This window comes from Rhodnius prolixus, unplaced genomic scaffold (genome assembly GCF_049639745.1).
Source record: "Rhodnius prolixus isolate KJV_2025 unplaced genomic scaffold, Rpr scaffold_10, whole genome shotgun sequence".
NCBI lineage: Eukaryota > Metazoa > Arthropoda > Insecta > Hemiptera > Reduviidae > Rhodnius > Rhodnius prolixus.
In genome coordinates this window covers 24,184,505-24,208,202 of record NW_027411615.1, presented here as the reverse complement: position 1 = coordinate 24,208,202, position 23,698 = coordinate 24,184,505, and the positions used below count along the sequence as shown (strand labels likewise).

Sequence of the window (23,698 nt, the reverse complement as noted above, 5' to 3'; positions counted from 1 at the left end):
AACACCGGGGTTTAATATATTTTTTATTTTATTAATGGATTTTGGGTATTGGGAAGTGTTTTGAGGTTCAACTCCCACTGTTCAGATCCTTTCTTACTGATGTGAAAGATCCAAAGGTTGGTTAAAAATAATTTCTGGAGAAACTGAAGAATTTCGTACAATTTAAACCTCTTAATTTCTGCATTTTGGTTTTTAATTTGAAAGCGCATACTGAGAAATAAACATTTTGTCTTTACTAAATAGATGTTCTTAACTGTACTAATGAAATATTTCAAATAGGGTTCGAGTTTTCTTAACAAGGCCAAAAAAACTTTAAGGAGCTAAAGTAGTTAGCAAAGGAAGGCTGTAATGATCAAGAGAAGGGGAATAAAAAGAAATTCAAAGAGTATCTTTACATTAAAAAAGTATTGAAAAAAAAAACTAAAGTGGGGATGGAGTCTTGAAAGTGTAGTAGGTAGAAATAGGGGAAGGGATACCTGTCGGGTTGTGTGCTTTGGATGTCCCCACCATTTTAACCAGTCACATTTGGTCCGTTGAACGTGTAGCCGCAGTTAATTCTGTTTCATAACCTCCACTATAGTGTGTAGTGGATTACCGTATTTTTCTAAGCCTATTCAGCGTGGATAATTTTTTACCATAATCCTAACAATTCTATCATCTATTTTTTAGTTAGTTAAAGAAAAACCGTACAACTTAAATTGTTAGGATTAGCAAAATTTTATGCATTTATTGTTATTTTGTAATATGTAATAATCTTGCAAGACTGTAAACGTGCCGTGTTTAAATAACTAAATATTGCTTTCTTTATTCCATTTCAATTGCACTTGAGAGAAGTTTTTATATTTCAATTATTAATATTGGAGAATCGTCGAAACAATTTGGCGTTGACAGTAAAGTGTTCATTCAAGAACTTGTGTGCCTTTGTGTTAAAAAAAATAATAATAAAATTTTTAAATGTGTTCAACGTACAACACTGAACTACATCTGAAGGCAAAGGATCATGTACTTTTTCTGTAAGTAAAAAAAAAAGTCACTAAATTTAGTTGAAATAGATTAAGCAAGTGTTTAGATAACTTAGTTTTTACTGTAGATCTGGGTGCTGTGACCCTTCAAAAATAAATAAATTCTAATTTGGAAGGAGGTTATTTTCTTAGATAACCTATGATTATCTAATTTACAAATTGGGCCTTCTCCTTTCAATTACTGAGGACGCCCTTAAAAATGGGCATAGACAAAGAAAACAGAAAAGGGACTGCCCTAAAGCAATGCTTAGGCAGGATTTGCTAACGGCACTCTTCCCCCAAAATAATCAAACACTTCACAACCAGTAAATGACTTGTTAGATAAGCTAGAGAAATGATGTCAATGGATAAACCTAATTTGTATTAATTGTTTTCTCGCCTCATATTTAATATCTCCAGCCGGTCATTTCTGGTTTCTGTGCTTCAATACTATCTACTTTGTGTGTGTTAAATAAAGACAGAGGATGGTAGTTGGTGTGGATGTCTGTAGAGCGGTGTTGTGGCGGAGTTATGAGAAGTTTCTGGTCTTACCATTCTTGTCCCCGTACACTTCACCTAGAAGACACCAGGACGTCAAGGAAACTTGACTAGAAGTTTCTTTTATAATATTCTTTCTTTATCTATCACTCCTTCTGTCTTTACTTCTTTTTTTTTCCTCCAACTATATCTGTCTTTTCTTCTTTTATATTTTTTCTTCTTCTCTTCCATGCGACATTCTTCAAGAAAAACTCGTCTCTATCTTATGTACTTCATCATTTCTTTTCTAAAACTACTTTGAGACAGAGAGAGAAATAAAAAAGCTTTGAACTATTTCTTGTTTCTTCGCATTTTATTCTGTATTAATACTTTTCAATCTTTTGTTTTTAATTTTCTACTTCTTTTCTTTTAAAATGTTTTTATTTGTTCACACTTTTATTGTATTTTCCATTTGATGTCCACTGGTGTCAGAATGTGTAGCAGTTGCTGAATAATTTAATTTTTCCTTTCATCTTTTGTGTTAATCTATAGTTTTTGGTTAGTATTACAATCGTGCTGCCATTTATTATGAATTTTTAACGGTAATTTCCATCCTGCGTTCCTTGAGTCTAGAAATTGTATTATTAATTGATCTGTGTGTAGTGCAGTTTGGGTGTAGTTTGACTATAACTTTGAAAATAAAGTTCGAATTTGAAATTCTGTATTGGCGTCTCCGTAGAATTCAGCAATAATAATAATCTTTTTGTCAAAGCCAGCAATCTGAAGTTATATGATCTAAATAGGTTTGTTTTTGTTTTTTAGTTTTTGTAATTTTCTCAACAGTAGCTAGCTCCCAACGACTTTTCTTTTGATAGGAAAATATTAATTAAAGCAGCGCTGTGGGATTGTTCTGACTTGAAGGGAATCTGCTCCTGAAATAGATTTCCATTATTAGGAATACAATAAGTAAGTTCCATATCTAAAACTAGAAGTGCTTCTTTCTCTCGCCAAAATTCCAACTGTTTTTCAAACTGATAATCCACGCTAAACTTGATGAACCAATCGTGTACCCTACACCACATTTAATTTTGTCTATATTTAATTGGAAAAGGATTGTTAACTAAAATCGTTGGCTGCACTTAACAGGGTTGTTATTCCTTTGAGGATGTTACTGCCAATCGTGTTTTTAAATCTCTCAAGTAGTAGATAAGTGCAATCGCAGCAGATTGAGGTCATTTGTACCTTACTAGTTCTTTCTAGTGCTTTATTTACGTAAATACAAAACTTTCTAAACAAATGGCAATGAAAAATGACTGTTACGATGTTGTAGATAATGCAAAACAAACTACCTAGGGATAGTGCAGAAAACAAATCACTTTGATAAGATAGAAAAAGTTTATTTTCTGTAGCAGGATCCGTAAAAAAAAGTAGGTTTAAACATTATAGTCCATTTTATTGTATTGGACAAGTGGAATTGAACGTTATAAGATAAGTTAACGGAAGAAATGAGAAATAAACGTGTCCATTCTGGATTCCTCTAAACCTAATGCCAGTTTGCGTGCATTTGGCCATTACTAGAAAGATGTTTTACTAATTTCTCCTGACATTGACTCTCGAGACCTTCAAATTATTCTTTTCCTTGGAAATTTTTCGAATGAACAGTACTTTGCCAATGAGGATGAGGCCATATGAAATGCATTTCTGATTGTAAAGATAAGAATTTGTAGCTTGTTTTTTTTGAATGAATCTGTACGGCGAAATGATGGAGGTTGGTTGCCGAAGATACTCGTAGTTTAAGTTTAATTAATTCGTTTATTAAAAAAATTTATTAGCTTTAGTTACAAATCAGATAATAATTGATAACTTAGGCCTATATTTGGAACGATATATTTTTTAGAAAATATATTTTATAGGATTTGATTTCACTAATTTTATTTAATAAAAATTAGAGCGATAGATTGCTAGCACTATTGCGTTTTTCACCCCAATTTTCCTAACTAGTTGTAAAAATATTTGATTTTCATATGTAGATACTACTTTCGAACTTCTTTTGAAGTGCAATGAAGCAAAGAGACTTTCATAAAGAACTTCATTGAATTTTCTATTAAATAATAGTGCTCAATATCCTTTCTGCAGTAATAACTAATTTTTTCATTATTCCAAATTTAGATTTTCTCAAATCCAGTTGCATGTACTAAATCTGTTTTTAATTCATTCTATTGCCCAAAAATGGTTAGAAAAGTATCAATTTTAAAATAATAGGTTTCAGTTCACCCTGATTTTAAGGTTTTGTGCACCACAAACATTTTTTAGATCTTGAAATTAATGTGTTAGCGAAATTTTAGGGATTCTTTTTTCAATCAGTTCAGTAGAATTCTATTGTTTTATTATTATTTTACTTGAATCTTTTGCTTTAACTGCCTGCCAGTACATTTTTTACTTGCAAATAATAGAACTGTGCCGCTACTATTACAAAACGTATGTCACGAGTTCCCAGGACCTGCTTCTTTTTTTGGAAGAGCCTCTGGCGTTTTTGGTTTTAATTTTTTTCTATTTTTAACGAACAAGAAGCTAAATTGTTTCTTAGATACATATTTCATTTCTGTCTAATGTTAAATTAGCTTAAAATTGCATGAAGAAAAATTTTATGCTTGCTCAGGACTTATTCTGATTGTGTGAAATGGAAAACCACAAACCACAATTGGATAAATTAATCTAAGCAAAATATTTTGGTGCAAAAGTTAGTTGATGGACAATTTTCCTAAATTGTTCTATTGTTTTTGCCAGTAATGCAGTTTTCGGTTTTATTTAACTTTCATAAAATGTAAATTCTAGCATTTTTCCCTGGAGCTAAAGCTTCGTTTTGCCACCATTTAAGTGAGTTTGTCTTCTGTCTTTCGACGGTTCCTTAAATTGTTTTAATTTTAGTAGGATCTTTCTTGGTGAAGTATATTTTGATTTGTTCAAATTTTGTGCATTATCTTTTCTTCTGAATAACATCTATAATCATTGAATGGTTGGGTGCACTTTCTGATTAAATGTACGCATTTTTTTTTTTGAAAATCGTTTTATAGTTTTTTATATTATTCTTGGAGCCATTTTTTATTCTGACCATGATTTCACTTTAAACGTAACAATTTTATTTAGTATTTAATAAAATTTTGTTTAACCTCTCTACTATGGTAATATTATTTAAATTAAAAGTACGAAGCTGTCTTGGTAATTTTGTTTTGGTATTTGAATTTCTTAAAATGGAGTTGCGCTTATTTAGTTTAGCTCTCATTAACAACTACCAGTTTTTGTACATCGAAATTATTGAGAGTTAAGAGTTGAGAAAGAGTTTTTAAAAATCTCATTTAAAATACCTGCTCTGAAGGCCATTTCACTATGATGAATTGATCAGGAGAATTTTTGTATCATCCATTCAATAGTTTTTAGACTTTCTGTTTTACATAAAAGTTAAATTCATATTTTTATTTATTATTGCCGATTTTTACTGTTGTCTTGTTTTGTGTAGATGTCAAATATTTCAAATTTAATTTTTCCTGTGTAGGAGCTCGAAATATTTGGTTTCTTGAGTTTCAGAAAATTTAAAAATGAAAAACTATTGGAAGTGCAGATTTTTTGATCCTTCAGGAGGAATTCCAAAAGTCCACCAAGTTGGCGTTCTGGTTCTTTGTGATATTCTATATTTAAGGACTGTTGAGAATACTGATATTATGATTATAAGAAACATAAAATGAAACCTCCATTGCAAAAATAAATAAATTCCAAGAAAATTGAAAAGTACTTCCGGAATGTCGAATGAAAGTTAACATTTTCTTTTTCCGCTGACTGAAGAGATAACAACCTCTTCTAAAACTTATAATGTTGCAACTGATACATAATCAGTTAGAATAAATGATAACAGTATACAATAGTTAGACAAATAATTGTAAAACTATTTAGAAAAAACTCGTAACCTCCGCTAGCACTAACCATTTCCTACCTCTGTCTCTTTCTCTCTAAAATAAATGATGCCAAGTTCAGTGCAGATTTGTCTGTTAGCTTGTCCGTCTGTTGTTAAAGAAAAAAAATGATAATTTTAGCCAAATAATAAAACCTTACTTAAAAGAACTGCTTTAACCAGAAACTTATAGCCGTCACGTATTACTCAAATAAAAGAAGAAGCTATCGATTTATCACTCTTAAAAAATCATTTATTATTTTTACATCATTTTTCACAAACACGGCTACTGGTTTTGAATAGTAATTTTTTACTGTAGTTTTACATTTTAATCAATACCTTACACACCAAAAAACAAAACAAACTAAATAATTAAAAATGAAAATCTAAAAAAATTAGCGAACACTTGCAAATCTACAGATTTTGTTCTGTCAGAAAGTATTGGTTCGTTAATTATGTTGCAGGTTTGTAGATATTTATCTACATTAAAAATGGGAGAAAATTGGGGTGAGAGAGACTGTGCAATGGATTGTCAATCCATTTATATGAAAGATTGAGAAGATGTGAAAATGTAATTGAATTTATTTTTTATTGAATAATTGGGAAGTTCCAATCGTTTTCTGGACCATAAATGGTAATAATTGATTGGAAAAATTTTTCCTCCTCCATAATATTGGAAAACTTCCAAAATGGCAGAATGTTAGTGCGATAGTGAGTAAATAAAGTCCTCAGGAACGTAACAGTGAATTTCAAGCATAATTCTCTCAAGCTATATTAAAATATAACCATTAAGGTAATATGTCAGAGATCTATCTTTTTTTGTTGTAGTAGCATTCTTAAAATTGCAGTCTCCATAAAGTCATATTTTTCAGAAAAATTGTTTTAAATTAGTAGCAACAGTTTCTTGTTTTAGTTCAATGGAAGTATTTTTGTAAAGAAAACATTTGAGGATTACCTCTAGAAGAACTAGAGGTTTGTTCATTCTCGATGCAATGAAACCTGCTCAGCGAAGTGATCAACTGTATCCCGAAAACTTTGTTGCGATCACAGAACTTCTATGAAAATTGGAGAACAATGTTCTTTAATGATGTTGTTCCTATTAAGAGAATTGTGCAAAATTAAATTTACTGAGTTTGTGCAGAAAGCTCTAAATTAAGTCTTTAATTCCGTTTTTGGACACTTCTGTTGCTTTTGGAAAAATGACAGAAAATCTGCCAAAATAAATTACTCTATTACGATGCGATTTTAACGCAGGCAAACTGGCTGTACGACTATTATTTCCTCTTCTCTCATGTGACTCCAAAATGACTTGTGAACCAACAAACTCCTCCTCTACAAAGTAGTCATTAGGCCGATGTTGCTCTACGCCTGGAGCCTGACTTGTAGTAGCAACATTAAGAAACTTCAGATAACGCAAAACAAATTTCTCAGACTCGCAACAGACTCTTCACGACGCACTAGAATTGACTCACTCCACGAGACTGCATCCATTATCCCCCGTACACTCCTATATCCAAAATCGTCTGCTCAAACTCCTTTCCATCCTAGACTGCCATCCCAATCCATCATTCCGCAACATAGCCTCCTACAGATCCTTCTACAACATACAGACACAGAATACTAAAACATATCCTACTCTAACTCTCTACACTAGCTGCAGGTTTTTCCTCTCCTTTTTTCCCTGCATTCCAATCCTCCTCACCTAACTTTTCTCTTACTTCACTAGATTAGAAGGTTGAAATGTATAATACATTTACACTTCTGTATATATTTTATTTATATATTTATTGTAATAAATATTTATTCTATTCTATTCGAACCGATTTTGGTGAAAAATAACTAATGTTTTCATAAATCATGTAACTATTACTCACCAATTTGCAGTAATTTTTGTTCTTTAAAAGTTTATTTAAAAGCGTGTGCTTTATATGTTCGTATTTATCTTGCCCTGAACCTTGTCATGACAATTAACTAATCTTGTACGAAGATTTCAAAGAATATTACAATAATTGGTGGAATTTTCGAAGGAAATCGGTTAAGCAAAAAAGCAACTTATAACTGAGTGATTTTTGAGTTTGTTTGCCGGTAGAGATTTTTTGGAACAATTTATTATCTTTTCTGTTTATCCGCTTAAGTTTATTTTTATAAAGAAATTATTTTACGTAAGTTATAGCCACTGAAGTTAAAAAGAAATCTAAAAAGATAGCTAATTAAACAATAATGGGGGATTATCGTTGCCGTTTGATAAGAACGCGAAATCACCGAACATATTATTTTTGATTGTCACTCGTACGATGGACCTCAGGCTACAAAATTAGAAAGAAATAGGTTACAATGTGGAGCTTTAGCTGCTTGCCGGCTTTATTATTGGCCAAAATAAGTAACGCTTGAAATGTTCACTACATTCTCATTGGTTACTTTAACGAGAAGAATTGAAAGTAATTGGTTATAAATTAGGGGGCGTTATTTAATTTGTTTAAAAGTAATTTATTGTCTGTAAGCAACATTATAGCACAAGGTTTAGGTATAGGATTGTCGCCCTAGATATTTTACAGGTTCCTCTTTTAATTTCGTATTCAGGGAATCCTTTTCAGATGTATTAGTCAAGATTGTTTTTATAGAAATTCCTTCGCCCTCGCTTTGGGTGATGTTGAACTCTATTCATCCGTTATTGTCGAATAGTTCAAAGGCAGGGATGTGTGCCTGCTATATATGAGGGTTCTGTCCTGTTGGATAATAATAATAAACTTAAAAATTAAAAAAAAAAATAAATGAATAAAAAAAATATGCCTCATTATCTTGATTTAAAATCTTAAGGAGGCGTGATCTGTAAGCTGAACTAAAGTGCAACATGAACCTTTATTTGTTAGAACGATAGAACCGTTTACGCTTTCTCCCAAATTTGTTTGAGTAAACTGAATGTAAGAAGAACATTTATTAGTTACCTTAACTGGAATAACTGAAGGGAGAGAAATATATTAAGAGTGTTGATTTGTAAATGTCCAATTATCCAGTGACTTTTAGACCCCAAGATAAAACAGATAGATCTGCAGAGGCGATGCAATTAGTGGGTGCCCACAATAGATCCTCTGGGTCGCGGTGGCTGTAGCCTTGCTTTCCTGGATCTACGCTGTGACTTAACTACACTTATATCCGGTACAAATTGATTTTAAAATAATCTAAATAAAATGAAACCATTTTACTGTAGAAAAAGTTTTAGGAAATAAATTTCACTTTTATTTTAAATGAAGCATTTAAAATAAAATAAATGCCTAATAGATAAAAAAGAAGAAGATAAATTAATACAATTTAAACGTTTGACAGAAATTTTTAAATGGATTTATTGAGAAATAACCCATTAGCATAGACTAACAACTCATAAATTATTTCTCTTTTTTAAATATACGATATTCATATATTTGTTTTTGTAAATTGCTTACTAGTTTAGGTTTTAATTTTTTATTTCCTTCTGGAGTTAAATTTACTGTTAACTGAAATGATTTTTTTTCATAAGTTGTATTCATATTGATTATTTACTTTAGTTATAATAGTAACAGTGTAATAATCTCCTTCGAAATGAAATAGTTTTGAACAAATAAAATTAATTGGATATGTAGGTTTTATTACAATTGGTTGATTGAGGCTAAGTGAGAGATTTATTTAGAGAAAACTTTGTTATAGGGTCGTTTGAAAAGTCCGTGCAAAGTCAGAGAGATAGCACTACTGGCGCGTATCGAGGTTATGTTTAGTTAGTAGCATATCTTGGAAGAACACACACCAAGTTTCAGCCAGATCGGTCTATTTCTTTGTGTTTAGCATTCGTTTGAATCGAGGAAGTCGAATGATTTTCAAAAAATGGACGAAAAAGAATTTCGTGTGTTGATTAAACACTACTTTATGAAAGGCAAAACGCCTGAGGAGACTAAAGAGAAGCTTGATAAACATTATGGTGACTCTGCACCTTCGATTAGAACAGTTTATAAGTGGATGAACGTTCTGGACGCCCTGTTGAGGTTACTACTCCAGTTGATAAAATCCATGATATGGTGATGGATGACAGAAGAGTGAAGGTGCGTGAGATTGCTAGTGCTGTGGGCATCTCGAATGAACGGGTACATAATATTTTGCATCAACATTTGGACATGACAAAGCTAATCCGCAAGATGGGTGCCGCGATTGCTCAAGCTTGACCAAAAACGAAATCGTGTGAAGTGTTGCAAGGACGGTTTGCAGCTGTTCCAGAAGAATCCGCAGGACTTTAAGCGTCGTTTCGTCACTGTGCATGAAACATGGATACATCACTACACTCCTGAGACCAAGGGGGAATCTGCGCCAAAAAAGGCGAAGACCGTTCCTTCGGCCGGAAAGATTATGGCGACTGTCTTTTGGGATTCGCAAGGAATAATCCTCATCGACTATCTGGAAAAGGGTAAAACTATTACAGGTGCATATTATTCATCGTTATTGGACCGTTTGAAAACCGAGCTGCAAGTAAAACGCCCACGATTGTCCCACAAAAAAGTCCTTTTCCATCACGACAACGCACCAGCTCACACCTCAGCAGTTGTGGTCGAAAATTAATGGAAATAGGGTTCCATCTCGTTTCACATCCCCCCTATTCTCCAGACTTGGCTCCCTCGGACTACTATTTGTTCCCCAATATGAAGAAATGGCTGGCGGGAAAAAGATTTTATTCAAACGAGGAGGTGATTGCAGAAACGAATGGCTATTTTTCAGACTTGGACAAATCCTATTATTCGGAAGGGATCAACAAACTAGAGCAGCGTTGGACGAAGTGTATAAGCCTAAAAGGAGACTATGTTGAAAAATAAAAAAGGTTTACCCCAAAAAATTAAGTAGTTTTTATTTTTGCACGGACTTTTCAAACGACCCTGGTATATAATCACAGGTTTTGCGAGGAGACGAAACACATTGTGAAATAATGTATTGATTTGGTCTTTATGGAACAATGTATTTACTTGGTCTTAACAAAAATGAAAGAAATCTAAGTAAAGAAGAACGTGGATAGATTCAGCAAGAAGGTGTTTTCAAAGAAGCTCTGGGGTAGATAGTAAGAACGGAAGTATTCTATAAGTCGAAGGAATGGTCCAAGAGTTTTAGGTTGAAAGTTATAGAACTGCATGTGCACAGTAAGACAATCGTTGGAATCGTTTTTAAGAAAATTCCAATAAACTAAAACGAAATCGATTCATTATTAATGGTGTCTCTTACATTTGGCTTATTTTATTCAAAACCATTCTTCCATGGTGGTACCGAAGAACAAATACCAGATTTTGCGCTTTCTCTCGGTTTCTATTTTTGAGTACCAGGCTGGCCATTTTTTGTTTGCCTTTTTTTTTTGGCATTGGCTTCCGCCGTACAGCCAGCATCGTCTAGGTGCTTATCACTAGAATATCACTCACTCTCCATTCTTACTTTAAATACATTCGCTTCACTCATTCATCCCTCTACTCTATACAACTATTTACATAAACCTTACAACTAATAGATGAATCAGTACTCTAAATTCCTGTCATCCTTGTAGCTTAACCGAAATTAAAATCATGTAATCCTTCTGTAATCATTTTCTTGCATTCATTCTAATCGGCTATAACTTTTAAATACATTCATATTTCATTGCTAGCTCTGCAATAGATTTAAGCACATAGATGTTGGTGGAGAATATTAAGTCTTCATAGCGAAATGGTGCATCTAAATACCTGTATAATTCGTCAAACATTCGTTTCCTTTCTACTACAAAACGTGGACATATCATTATTATACGTTTCAAAATCCTCCTCCTCATTGCAATCTACGCAAAGAGGAGAAGGACCTTTTGTTGATCCTGTGAAGATACGATCCACAAACCGCGTGGTTCGCTCTCAGCCAGCTTATTGTCGTAACAACCCATTTATTAGTGACAGTTCCCTTAAACCAAGGTTGTCTAGGTAACTGATCTGCCATACTTTTGTAGAAGCTGGCCAATTACTAAGTACTCTTTTTTTTTTTTAGTGGCAGGGGGAAGTCATGTGACATTTTTGCAAGTTCTCAATTTCTTCTTATTCTTGTAGAGTACCAGATAGAAAAAAAATAGTATTTTAAAGATTAGGACTGTGTAATTATTCTTCAGAACTAAAGCAACACTAATTATAGACCAAAACTCTCCTAGATTTTAAGCATATATGTTACAAAGAATTCATTTAAGAATTTTTTTAATACAATTATAAGACTCCCAAAGAAAATACCGTTTTGGTGTACTGCAAGGCGGACTTAAATAGAAGTTCAGATTAATTATTAAAGCAGTGTTCTGTATTTTAACTTTTTTAATTGAATGAATGGTCACATATTAATTGAAATTCAATTAAAATCGATGGTGCAAAGAAATAATTTCCTGTTTTCCTATTACGGTTAATATTTTAATCGTTTCCGTTACAATAAGCAATTATGGTACCGTTATATATTTATTTCTATTTCAAAAAGCTAGCGCTGGTTTACTGTTGACAATTTTTGATCATTTTCATATTATTATTTATAATAATGTTTAAATAAGAAAAAAATAAAAATGCTTAAAATAAATGTTTAGAAGGAGTTTTGCCTTTGGTAAAAGTGTGACCAGGTTATTTACTGTATACCATCTGGTAGAAATACCTGCTAGGGTTCTTATAGCCCCAGAGGGCATACACAATCTCTCGCAGAGTCTTCTTTTCCACTTCGAAATGACAAGGCTTCTCTTGCTGGCGTGGCAGTACGTTATATGAACATCTATAAATATAATAGCTACGTTTACGCGCCAATAGATGGGGATATATTAGTTTGTTCAAGGGAAAAAAATTAAAATGTTGTGTTTATATTGAAATTGTATATAAGAATTTTTTGAGAAGGTAGGTCGACTTGGAATGCGTGGCAAAATACATTAACAGAGCGTAACCGGACGGTTAGCCCGGGGCTACTCCGCCCTCTGTGCTCGGCGTTCCTCTTGAGAGAGACGACCCGCCACAGGTGTGCCCCGTTGTACTTTTGGTCACCAGGACTACGCGCCCCTCCTTTTCTCCATTCATCAAAGTCTTCATCCATTGACTTTTCTTCCTTTTTAGCAGAAGAAAAAGAAATGTCTCACAATGACGTCACTCTTCCTTGAATGAAACTTCAATTTCTTCTTAGCATAGCTAATAGTCATTACCCTTAGCTTTTAATTCTTAAGGGATGCCAGGTTTATTTGTAAACAGAACCGAAGTTTAATTCATATCCAAGGAATACTATATCACAGAGAAATGGTTTCCTGATAATGCAGAATTAAAAATCTTCGATTAAAAAAACAAAAGGGTAAAGGTAAAGAAAAATCAATTGAACCTTTAGCAAATTGTAATAAGAGAAACCATTTTCATTTTTGTAAATTGAATGATAATTTTTGTTGGAAGGAGAGATAATTAAAAAACAGGAGTAATTAATAACTGAAAGTTAGCTGTAGTGATCCGCGTTGTGAGAACCATAAAACAGAACCCCATTTTCTTATAGGAAAACATATGAATCTAATAATCCATGAAGAGATGTGCGCCCAGGTTGGTGGCTGAAGTCCAAACAAGCACGAACAGTGTTTACGATGGCTATCCAGCGATGGCAGACGTAAAATACATTACAGAAGGAGGTTCATAACTGTTGGATGTGTTAGTCGACGCGCTACATACGTTTCAGTTGTCAGGCAAGGCTATTTCGCTTCAGGCTTCGGGGAGGATTGTAAGGAGAGTGGTTGATTTGAGGGCACAGGTTATATAGGATTTTTGGGAGAGGACATTTCAGAATGGGATTTTGAAGAGATTAAAAAGAAGACTATTTGTGTATGGCGTAGTTAGAGGCTTGTTGGGATCATTGTCAGAGTAAAGGATTTTGCATTGAAGGGATTCTATGCGTTAAAAATTCGAATGTCTGGCTGTCCCTTATTGTTTTATTCTGTACTTCCATTTTGGAATTAGTCTGTCTTCAGTTGCGTAATGTCAACATTGGTAGTTGGTCTACAAGTTATATAAATATTTTTTTGTTCGTTTGGTTGAGTTTAGGGTTTCAGTTGTTTGTTGGGATGAAGTCTAAGGGAGTTTAAAATTTATGGAAGGTAGAGTTTTTAGGCTGAGTATTCGGAATTCCAGTTGATTAACCTTAATCTCAACTTGTGAAGGCTAGGATTCGAAGATATTGAGGTGGGATTGAAGATGTCGAGTTCCCATGAAGGGGATCATGGTTGTCAATGAAAGTAAAAGGCGACTTGTATACGAGAACGAGTTAAGTGCATTGGAAGGTCAGCTGAGTAAATTTTGCTGCAGAAATTGGAACATTAGAATTCGTTGTCATAGATGCGTGAACAAGAAATCTCCAGTTAACTAAATGTGTAAAACAACTCTGTTAGCTTTCTACCAAAATGACGTTCAAAATGGAAGACACAATAATAAATCTATTGGCTTTAGTTTTCTATGTTTACTCAGACAGAAGCAAATACTTCAAAAACTTCTTCGTGACAAAAACTTCACTGACAACAAAAATGAAACTTAAAACAGAAAAATTAAAATAATATTCCAAGTTTTTTCATTTTGCCATGTGAGTTGGAAGTATTATTTCCGCTCACATTAATGGCGGCTTACATCCTACTTAGCATTCCTTTAGTGACCCCTCTGCATGTTGGTTTGGGGAATGTTATTCCATTCCTGTACATCAAAACTTAGGATTCTTTTGGATTGGATGAGCTTCTAATTCTTTTTTTTTTTTTTGATCTGGAGTGCACTTTTAGATTAAAAAATTCAAACTTCATGCAGTTCAGTCAAGGCAGTTAATACCCCCATCTCGTCCAGCTAAGCAACTCATAATAATTTGTGAGAAAGTTCCCTCACATTTAGCCACATTTACATCCCTGGATCCAGATCTTCTCGAAAACACTCCTCTTTAATTATACTTCCGTAGAACTTGATGATTCTAATTCTAATCTCACTTCAATGTACGATCAGCCATCTACTATTTATAGAGCCGTTATTAAACTACTTCTAATTATTAAAAATAAAATTAGTATTAAAAATACTAATTAAATTTGAGAAATATTTGGTTGTAAGTTGTATGTATACTTTAAGAAATAGTGAATGTAGACATAAAAATATTTAAAGGGTTCTTCTAATTTAATAAAATTCCCTTATTTAGTTATTATTACTCCTTATTTAATTTAATAGCTGCATTATCTAATGAATAAGTGTAGTATAAGAATTAAATGCATCTTAAGAAAATAAAATAGAAAAAAACTGGTTCGTAAAATGGTGCCATTTGTATAAACTAGTATATTTATTGCATAGTTTAAGTATACAATGTATTTTACTGTTAAAAAAAGTGTAACTGAATTTGTATTAATGAGCATAATAGTGATGCAGTCTCAACTTATATAATGCAACTCCCATCTTTTCATCGCATAAAATTTATTTCTTTTCTGTTGTAAGATTTTAATTATAACATTTATGAGCGGTCGTTTTTCTAGTTTAATGGTTTAATAAGTGGCCATAAAGAGCATCCGAATTTGACGGTGAATTTGAATTTTTGCTGACACGGTATTTGCTTCAAGAATTGGTTCTCTTCTTGATTTGGTGTTATACTAGGGGCTATACAATTAGGGAATGTAACGGAGTAAGTATTTAGAGGATATTTCTGGCCATTTTAAATAAATATGTAGTGAATTTTGGCTTCGGTTGATGAACAAAAAGAAGAATTTTTTGGAAATTAAGAAGTACCAACTAAATTATTAGACGTGGTTAATCTTTCAGCACCAGCCGCGATATGTCAATTTGATCGTCTTAACTATTACTATACTACAAATTATAAGATAAGTATACGTGGATTGTCTGAAAAGTTTCCGACCTCACAAATAAACGAGGCATTTTTCCTTAAAATTTATTTGTATTTTTCAACCTAGTCTCCTTTCAAGTCAATACGCTTTTTCCAGCGATGCTCTAACGTTTTTAACCCTCCCAAATAATGGTAGACGTCTTTCTCTGCAAAATAGGCGTTTACGTATGCGATCACGTCCTCGTTCGATGAAAATCTCGTGTCCTCCAACCAAACTTTTAAGGTTAGGAAACAGGAAAAAGTCACTGGGGGCCAGATCTGGAGAATATGGTACATGATCAACCAATTCAATAAGGATTTTAGCCATAGGAACAGCTGAAATGTGAGAGGTGTGTTGTCCTGATGGGAAACCATTTTCTTCATTTTCAAATGCGGTCGTTTTTTGCAATTTCTGCCTTTAACTTATCAATTAATGATGCATAATACTCTCCCGTTATTTTTTTACCTGTTTGAAGATAATCGATTAGCAGAATTCCGCGGCTATCCCAAAAAAACAGTCGCCATCACCTTCCCGGCCGACCGAACTGTCTTCGCCTTTTTGGAGCAGGTTTACCCTTTGCAACCCACTGCTTTGACTGTCCTTTCGTCTCTGGAGTACAGTGGTGGATCCAAGTTCCATCTACAGTTAAAAATCTGACTCGTTCCGCTTAAACTGCTCCAAAAGTGCTTTGGAAATGTTTATTCGAATGCGTTTTTGATCCAATGTCAGCAAACGCGGCACCCAACGCGCGAATAGCTTACGCATGTTAAATTCTACAATTAATACGTGACAAACGCGTTCTTTTGATATGCCCATAGCCTCTGTTATCTCTCTAGCCTTAATTCGACGGTCGTCCAGTACCATTTGGTGAACTTTTCCGACGTTATCGTTGGTTGACGCAGTTTTTGGCCTTTCTGAACGCTCGGCATCAGTCAAGCTGGTTCGACCACGTTTAAATTCAGCTACCCAAAAATTCACGGTCGTTAATGATGGTACAGAGTCTCCTTATAAAGCATCCAACTCATCTTTGATTTGCGTGGGCGTGTTGCCTTTCAAAAACAAATATTTAATGACATCTCGATTCTCAGTTTTTTCCATTTTAGTGAAAACCCTTACAACCACTCATTCAAATGATTGTGAAACAAAAACTTAGCATGCAAAATGGCTGAAATTTCCATGAGTACTTTTCAAAGCATGCGCCACACACATTCCCCCAACTTCAGATGAAAATTGCTGCCATCTTCATGTTTAGGTCGGAAACTTTTCAGACAACCCTCGTATTTCAAATAAATTTTGATTTTTCTTGTAGAATTGTAAGATAATAACGCTCCCTAATAATAATCCTAACATAAGTTGATTTATAAACAAATCTACCATAAAACAGTAATTTTCCTGTTAAATTACCAATCAAACAAGTTCTCAAGCAATTAATCAGAGCATTAATGTTCTTTATTAATAACTGGCAGAATGTCGTTTCATCCTTAAAGATGTTTCTTGCAATTCTTAGCTTCTTATTCTACAAAAACACCTTGTTGCACTCTTTAAGATGTTGCACACACATACTAGTTGCACATCTTGCAATTTAATATTTGCCTGACCCGTTTTCTCACTATGTTTGATGGTCGATTTCTTCTGGATTCTCAGGCGCCAGGGCGTTAATTTTCTTCAAAATCATTTTATATTCGCGCGAAATGTATTGTTTTAGCCTCTGGTCGCTTCTGTATCTTTCAGAACAACCGATCAGGGAGCGATGGTCGCCCCCCTCCCCGAGAATATGTTAAACCGATTTTAATTTGCTTGTAATACTTTTGCAACTTAATATTTTTCTCTGAAGTTTTCACTGACTGGTCTTAAGACTTAAGCCAGCGGGAAGACAAGGATGAGACAAGATTTTAGCTGCAGATAAATATGTCAGATTGTGTTAGTAACCAGTTAACTGCGGAAGTCTACACAGCGGGGGTTTCACTCCTAGCGACACTCCTCTCGTACCACATTTTGTTTTTTGTTTTTCGCGGTGGTTTTCTTCACAGGAACACTAAGCGTCTCGATTTGCTTCAAATGAGAACAGCTACAATTGGAACTCGCAGAAAAACTGAAAAAGAGATACCACTAACTTGTACTTGTAAAATAAAACGAACAGGTAGAGTTTACATGTTTTGCTGTTCAAAAGATGCTGTACTTCTTTGTTACAAACCAAAAAGAATAAAAATCTATTGTCATTAATTTAAAAGTAACTCCACAGTAAATTAATAAATACCATAAAAATAGATTTTATTTTTTTAAATAAAAGGAAAACGACAAAAGAACAATAAATAAAGAAGTAAAGAGATAAAAGAATTCAGCTTCCAAATCCAAAAGTGTCGTGTAATTTACAAAACGGCGAGAAGTTATCTCCATTCAAAGTTGAAAGGCAATGTATTGAAAATGGAGAGTTGCTCTTTAGATCTTCCAGTTTTAGAGAGTTGTTGTCATTGTTGACGGATTTTAAAATTCCACAATACATAATACATGAGGGCCAAAAAAAAAAAAAAAAAAAGATTTGGGCTGGTTAAGTAAAACCACTTTCCACTTTGATGTAGTTGATGCAGTAACCAGGTTAGAAATTATTCTAACCATGGATTACTCTGTTTTTAATTCTATTTATTATTATTATTATTTTTAATTTGTGGTCGTAAGATCGTAGATTTGTTGTTAAAAGATGGATCCAGATAGATAAATGAGGTAGATTTAGTGCTGCACGAGACCGAGACGAGGCGAGACTTTATGCAGTCTCGATCTCGGTCGCTCAAGTCTCGGTCTCGGTCTCGTCGTGAAAAGTGGTTCGAAGAAAAAAGATATCGCCAAAACTTTCAATATTCCACCATCAACGCTTTCTACAATTCTAAGTCACTTGACTAAGTCAGGCCACAAAAAACTGTTCACTGTGTATGTCTAAAACTTAGGTAAGCTCATACGTATTTTCAATATACGTACTCGTATGTAAAATACATGTATATATAATAAAAACTCTTAATAATTCGATTTTTTTCCCCCCTTCTTGATAATTCAAACTTCTTGATAATTCGAAGTCTCGATAATTCGAATTTTTCTTGTAGTCCCTTGGATTTCGATTTATCGAGAGTCGACTGTATATAATAAAATCGTATCTTTTAATAATTAATTCAATACCCGTAATGATTATTTATTAATAAAGAACACAATTTTATAATTTTGTAGCTAAAAATTAATATTTGAAAAACCGAGACGAGACCGAGATTTCTCGACGAGATATATATCATGTCTCGATCTCGGTCTCGGTACCGAGACCGAGATTTGTCTCGTTTCTCGTGCAGCACTAGGTAAATTATTCAGTTAATTTGTTCTGTTGTATTTATTTAACTTGCTTTAGAAAAGTTACTACCCTACTGTTAAATAAACTTATTTTTTCTTCTTTTTTGAAATAAAATTATCATTTGTTTTTAAAGTCGAGGGAAGAGCACGACAAAACGACACGCCAACGAAATCTGTGCATTGGATGTTCATATCCTAGAACATAGTTTGAAAGAAGCCCCATTTATATAAGGCCCTAAAAATCTGTAATTGTTTGAATCTTTGCTTCATTTCGATCAATTAAACAAAATGTTCAAATTTTGAATCAAACAAATGTTTGTTAAAAAAAATTATTCTACAGAAGGATAGTTTAATAAGGAGTAATTTTGATTCAATTCTGTGTCCTCTTTATTCATACAGGAATTAGAGGACATTGTACAGCAATTTGGTCAAAATTCCCTCTAATTCGAAAATTATATGTTTAAAAATTTGAAAGAAAACATTTTAAAGACGATTCTTTTAAAACAGTTGCTAACAGTTAGACATCCAATTTTGAATACCTAAAAATTTACCCTGCATATTTTACCTCTCTCAGTGGAATGGTACAATCCCCAAGTAAAGTTACCCAATTTTTAGCAGTTATATACTGTTGAAAATTAAATTACCCAGAAACCCAAGAGATTCAGCGCTGCTTCAAAATCACTGGCTAGCAATCTGTTGTATGTACACTGAATTGAATGCTCAGGGTAACATCCACAAACCTTGCATCAGAGAAAGATAGTTCACCACTATTGTTCATTGAGTACTTGACGCCGAAATGATACTTATAGATATTGGATGTTCAGTACCTAATAACTCTGCCCCAACACCAAATCGAAAGTTACAGCCCGAGAGGATTTTAATCTTACTTAAAAAGCATTGGAAAGTCTAATGAAGATATCTAAAAGTAGATGAAGTGAAAGTCTTTAAACTTACAAACCAAGTTATTTCTGCGTGTTTTGGATGGGTAAAATGATCTAGCGGGGCTTCAGGAATAATGAAAGAGTAGATGAAATACCTCGAGATGCTGCTACCTAGAGTAAGCTAGATTTATAGCTACCATATAAAGGATACTGTAGATATTTCTATAACAGTATGATTCATAAGCTGGCGAAAACAACTTGACAACCATAACCTGCCGTTTTGAGATTAAAAAACGCCTTTTATTGGCCTTTTTCTACAAAAAAAAACAAAAATAAAATAAAGCAGGAAAACTGTGTCTTAAATTAGATTAGATAATAGATGAGACGGGACCTACGCCCCACGGCACCGCAGCCACAGAAGACTTATTGTGCCAGCCCCTTCTTAGTTCTAGTAAGCGAACCCTACCCTCCTAAAGAGGTTGAGGACCTTTCCCTATTAGTTCTTTTTGCGCTACTATCTCCTTCGGCCTCAGCGTTCCAAAGGTTTCATAGCGCAAACGCTCGATTGCAACGCAATCGAACAGCAGGTGAGAGGACGTTTCCTCCTCTTCCAGACATAATCTGCACAATGGTTCCGAGCTAATAAGCCCCACCTTGCGCAGATGCTGTGTCTTACAGATGAGCAGATGAGGATTTTAGTTACCTTATACTGGATCGCAGTAAATATCACGAGAGCGGAGAATTTTCTACTGAAATTGAAAATTTGCTTAAAAAAGGTTTTACCCGTGAGAGGACATTTTGTTGTCAAATAAATTATATTTATTGGGATTGTTGTAATGATGTAAATACATATGTATTTGTGGACAGCATCCTAAATAATATTATTTATCTTTATAACTATACTTATGGCGGAGAGTACTATAAACATTTTACGCATTAGTGTGTTCTGAATAAATAAAATCCTTATAAGTCTTTCAGTTTAGAATCGTAACTGTTTGCTTTTAAACTAATCCTCAGAATGTTCGCACGTAGATGCAAGTTAGAAATAGCATACATTTCAGTTCTATGAGAACCCTTAAAATTTTAATTGTTGTAAAACCCACAGTGGCTCTTAATACTTTTCTCTTCTACAAGCAGCCATCTTGTCTGACTACCATCAAATTCCAAGATTCTAAGAAAAGAACCAAACCATGCGCGTTGATGAAACTGACACGTTTTACTATAAAGTGATGATACTTTGTATCATCATCTCCATAACTTGGGACTCTAAGAGCACACCGCCGTCCTTCAATTCTCGTATTTAACTGGCTGGCCGTTTACCAAATCCTTATCCTGGAGAAATGATTTTCGAATCCACTCTGTCTAATTTCTTTTAAAAACCTTCAAGACTTTGTTCACCAATCCTCCATTGCTTTCTCTAACATTATTCTCCATTTTGTGTAATTACTCTTTCACGGAATAGTTTCGAGAAATCAACCGCTGGCTAGGAACCTCCGAAAAATATCAAATTTTCATGGGAGAAGCATTCAGTTCATAGTAAGTTTATGTTTAAATTTAAAGTTACTTAAATGCGGTAAACTGAAGTAAAAAATGAGCATAAATTTCTTGCCAGAGTTTGATCAATATCTTAGTATTAGACATTAAAAGTATCGAAAAATCTATTTGGTACGTCTGAAAACTAAAGGTTAGCTTCTTGGTACTTGTTTTCAGCAGCATAGAGAGCGTCCTCGGAGCCAAAAAACTATTAAATTATTATTAAAAAATATAGAATTTAATGTTGCAAACAATTTCGTTTACAGTTTCAAACTAAAATTTATTAAATAATGCGAACAATTTATTAATGCAGATTTGTCAAGTTATAACAAGAATATATATTCATCTGATTGCATACATATTATAGAGTTGCAAAACACTGGAATTTCTACTACATCTTCTTTTGAGTTGTTTAAAATCACAAAGAAATAAACATTGCTAGCAGGAGATATGCAAATAAGCTACAGAAATTTCCAAATTCTGTTTTAATTTTATTTTTTATTTAAAAAACAAGAGCCATTTCTAGAATACAACTAATAACACGCGTCTACTGTTTGTCTTTTTTGGCATTTTGTCCAGCTTTATTACTTTACATAAAATGATTCTTTTAAATTTGTAATTTATTTAAATTAATTCAAAGTTGATTTTGTTGCATGTTATTGGTTAAAACTAAACAAAATAAAGAAAATGGTCTAAATGGGAAATTGTTTTTATATTTTCCAATTATTAGCCATTTACAGTTAACCTGTTTTTCTTTTGAAATTTTTGTTTCCTACTATTTTTGTTAGTATTTATTTTTGCCCATTTAAAGCTAGGTGTTTTTCTGCTGTAAAGTTTATTGAATATTTTATTTGATCTGCATGCGCAGATTAGCTAAGTTTTCTATTCTGTATTGTAAACGGTAAAATTATTTATTTGTATGAAGTTAAAAATAGTTTTTAGGAGTTCAACGTTCGCTGGTTCAAGAATCAGTTGCAAATTAGTCGACTGGGCTATATTATTATTAACTAAAATGGTCTTTCGCTAGTGTTTGCTGAAGGTCTTCTAACTTTTTTATCTTGCTGAAGGATATTCTAAAATCATTTTGGGGATTCTTTCTCTCCCCATTTAGAGGTGATTGTCGCTGATGGCGCCATACCAGAATAGTGCCGTTTCGATACATTATAATTCAACTTTAAATGAACTCTATCTTTATCTGGCATTTAATGAAAACTGCCAGGTTTCGAGATTTACTTTATTTCATTTTTATACTATGCTATAATACTATGCCTTGCAAATAAGATGACGTATTTTTAAACCATCTACCATCTATGGGTTGTTGCCAATTTAAGCCTTAAAATCAGCGAATGTTTAACCATTTTTCCTTTAAAAAAATTATTTAGCTTTAGACTATGATGATGATTATTATTTTTTGCTTGTTTTAATGATTATTCGGACACGCGAGGTTCCATAATAACGTAGGATGGTTTAAAAAAGAACTGTATGACATAACCATAAAATTGTCGGAGTTCCATCAAGTAATCCACCAATAAAAAATATATCGTGGGTCAAAAAAGAATTCATGCACTAAGTTCTTTTATTTATGTCTGCTGAATTCTTTTTCAGAGATAACAGTTTTTTAAACACTGAAATGATTGGAGAAATCAACCTACATCCTGCAGAGATAGTGTATTTAAAGTGCAATTGTTTAGATTTTGCAAACCAATAGGCAAACGCTAGCTCAACATTTCACTAGCCAACCTCAAGGCCCCCTCACTTTTGTCTTCTTTTTTTGGCAAACTTATTTATTGACATGTTTACAAATGCACTAATTTACATCTCGTAATAAATGTTATACGCGAAAGCTGAATACAAGTGTAGAGCAGTTGCCCACTGCAACCCTCGCAAGATACATACAAGTTCTGAAGAATGAGTAATATGCAGGCGAGATGGTGAATGAGATGAAGGTATTTACAAGTAGAGTTGAGGAAGATGAGAGTAATTAGTTACAATAATAGCGCTTAGAGTTTGGCTGTATGATAAGAGAGACGGATTTTGCATATTTACTAAAAATTATGTATTACTTTTATTTCATTAGTAGATCTCCTGGTCTAACAGCTAGTGCTACACGAGACCGAGACGAGGCGAGACTTTATGCAGTCTTGATCTCGGTCTCCGACTCGGTCGCTCAAATCTCGGTCTCGGTCTCGTCGAGATAACTCGGTCTGGTTGGAAACGTAAAACAGAGGTTGGTGATGCTGCAAAGGATTTTGGATTTGAGTGGTTATATTCGGTGATAGAGCGTTCGGTAGAGCTTCACACTTCTTACACCGTAAAGTTTTTAGTACAGTATTCCAGATAAGAGCTTTGATGTCTATAATAAGATGTTTGAGAATGTTTGTCAAGCAATCGTGAGGGTAGTTTGTAACATCGGTTTAGTTCCTGTCTCATGAGCGAAGATTCCAAGTGAGTCTTTTGTCTAGATAGAGTCCCAATCAGCGACCAAACCAAGGATTCTACTAATTAAAAGCACTGAAGGACAAGTGGGCTCTCCGAAGAGTGAAGGCGATGTGATTATTTACTATTTCTGTATTTTATTTTAATTCCCCATTTCTTAAACCATTCATCAAGAAGTCTTAACATGGTGCTTGAAACATTCGAATTGCGATGACAAGAGGATTGTGGATGTCTTCCATATTCA

General features: G+C 33.6%; 1 protein-coding gene across 2 annotated transcripts in view; it reads left to right on the top strand.

Annotated features, from left to right (window-relative positions):
• Positions 1–475: 475 nt before the first annotated feature.
• The window catches only part of fj (four-jointed box kinase), a 112,565-nt gene continuing 89,342 nt past the window's right edge, over positions 476–23,698 (top strand). For both annotated transcript variants that reach the window (XM_074133473.1, XM_074133474.1), the window contains exon 1: positions 476–1,013. The gene's annotated coding sequence lies outside the window, so the exon portion shown is untranslated. The remainder of the gene's footprint in view (positions 1,014–23,698) is intronic.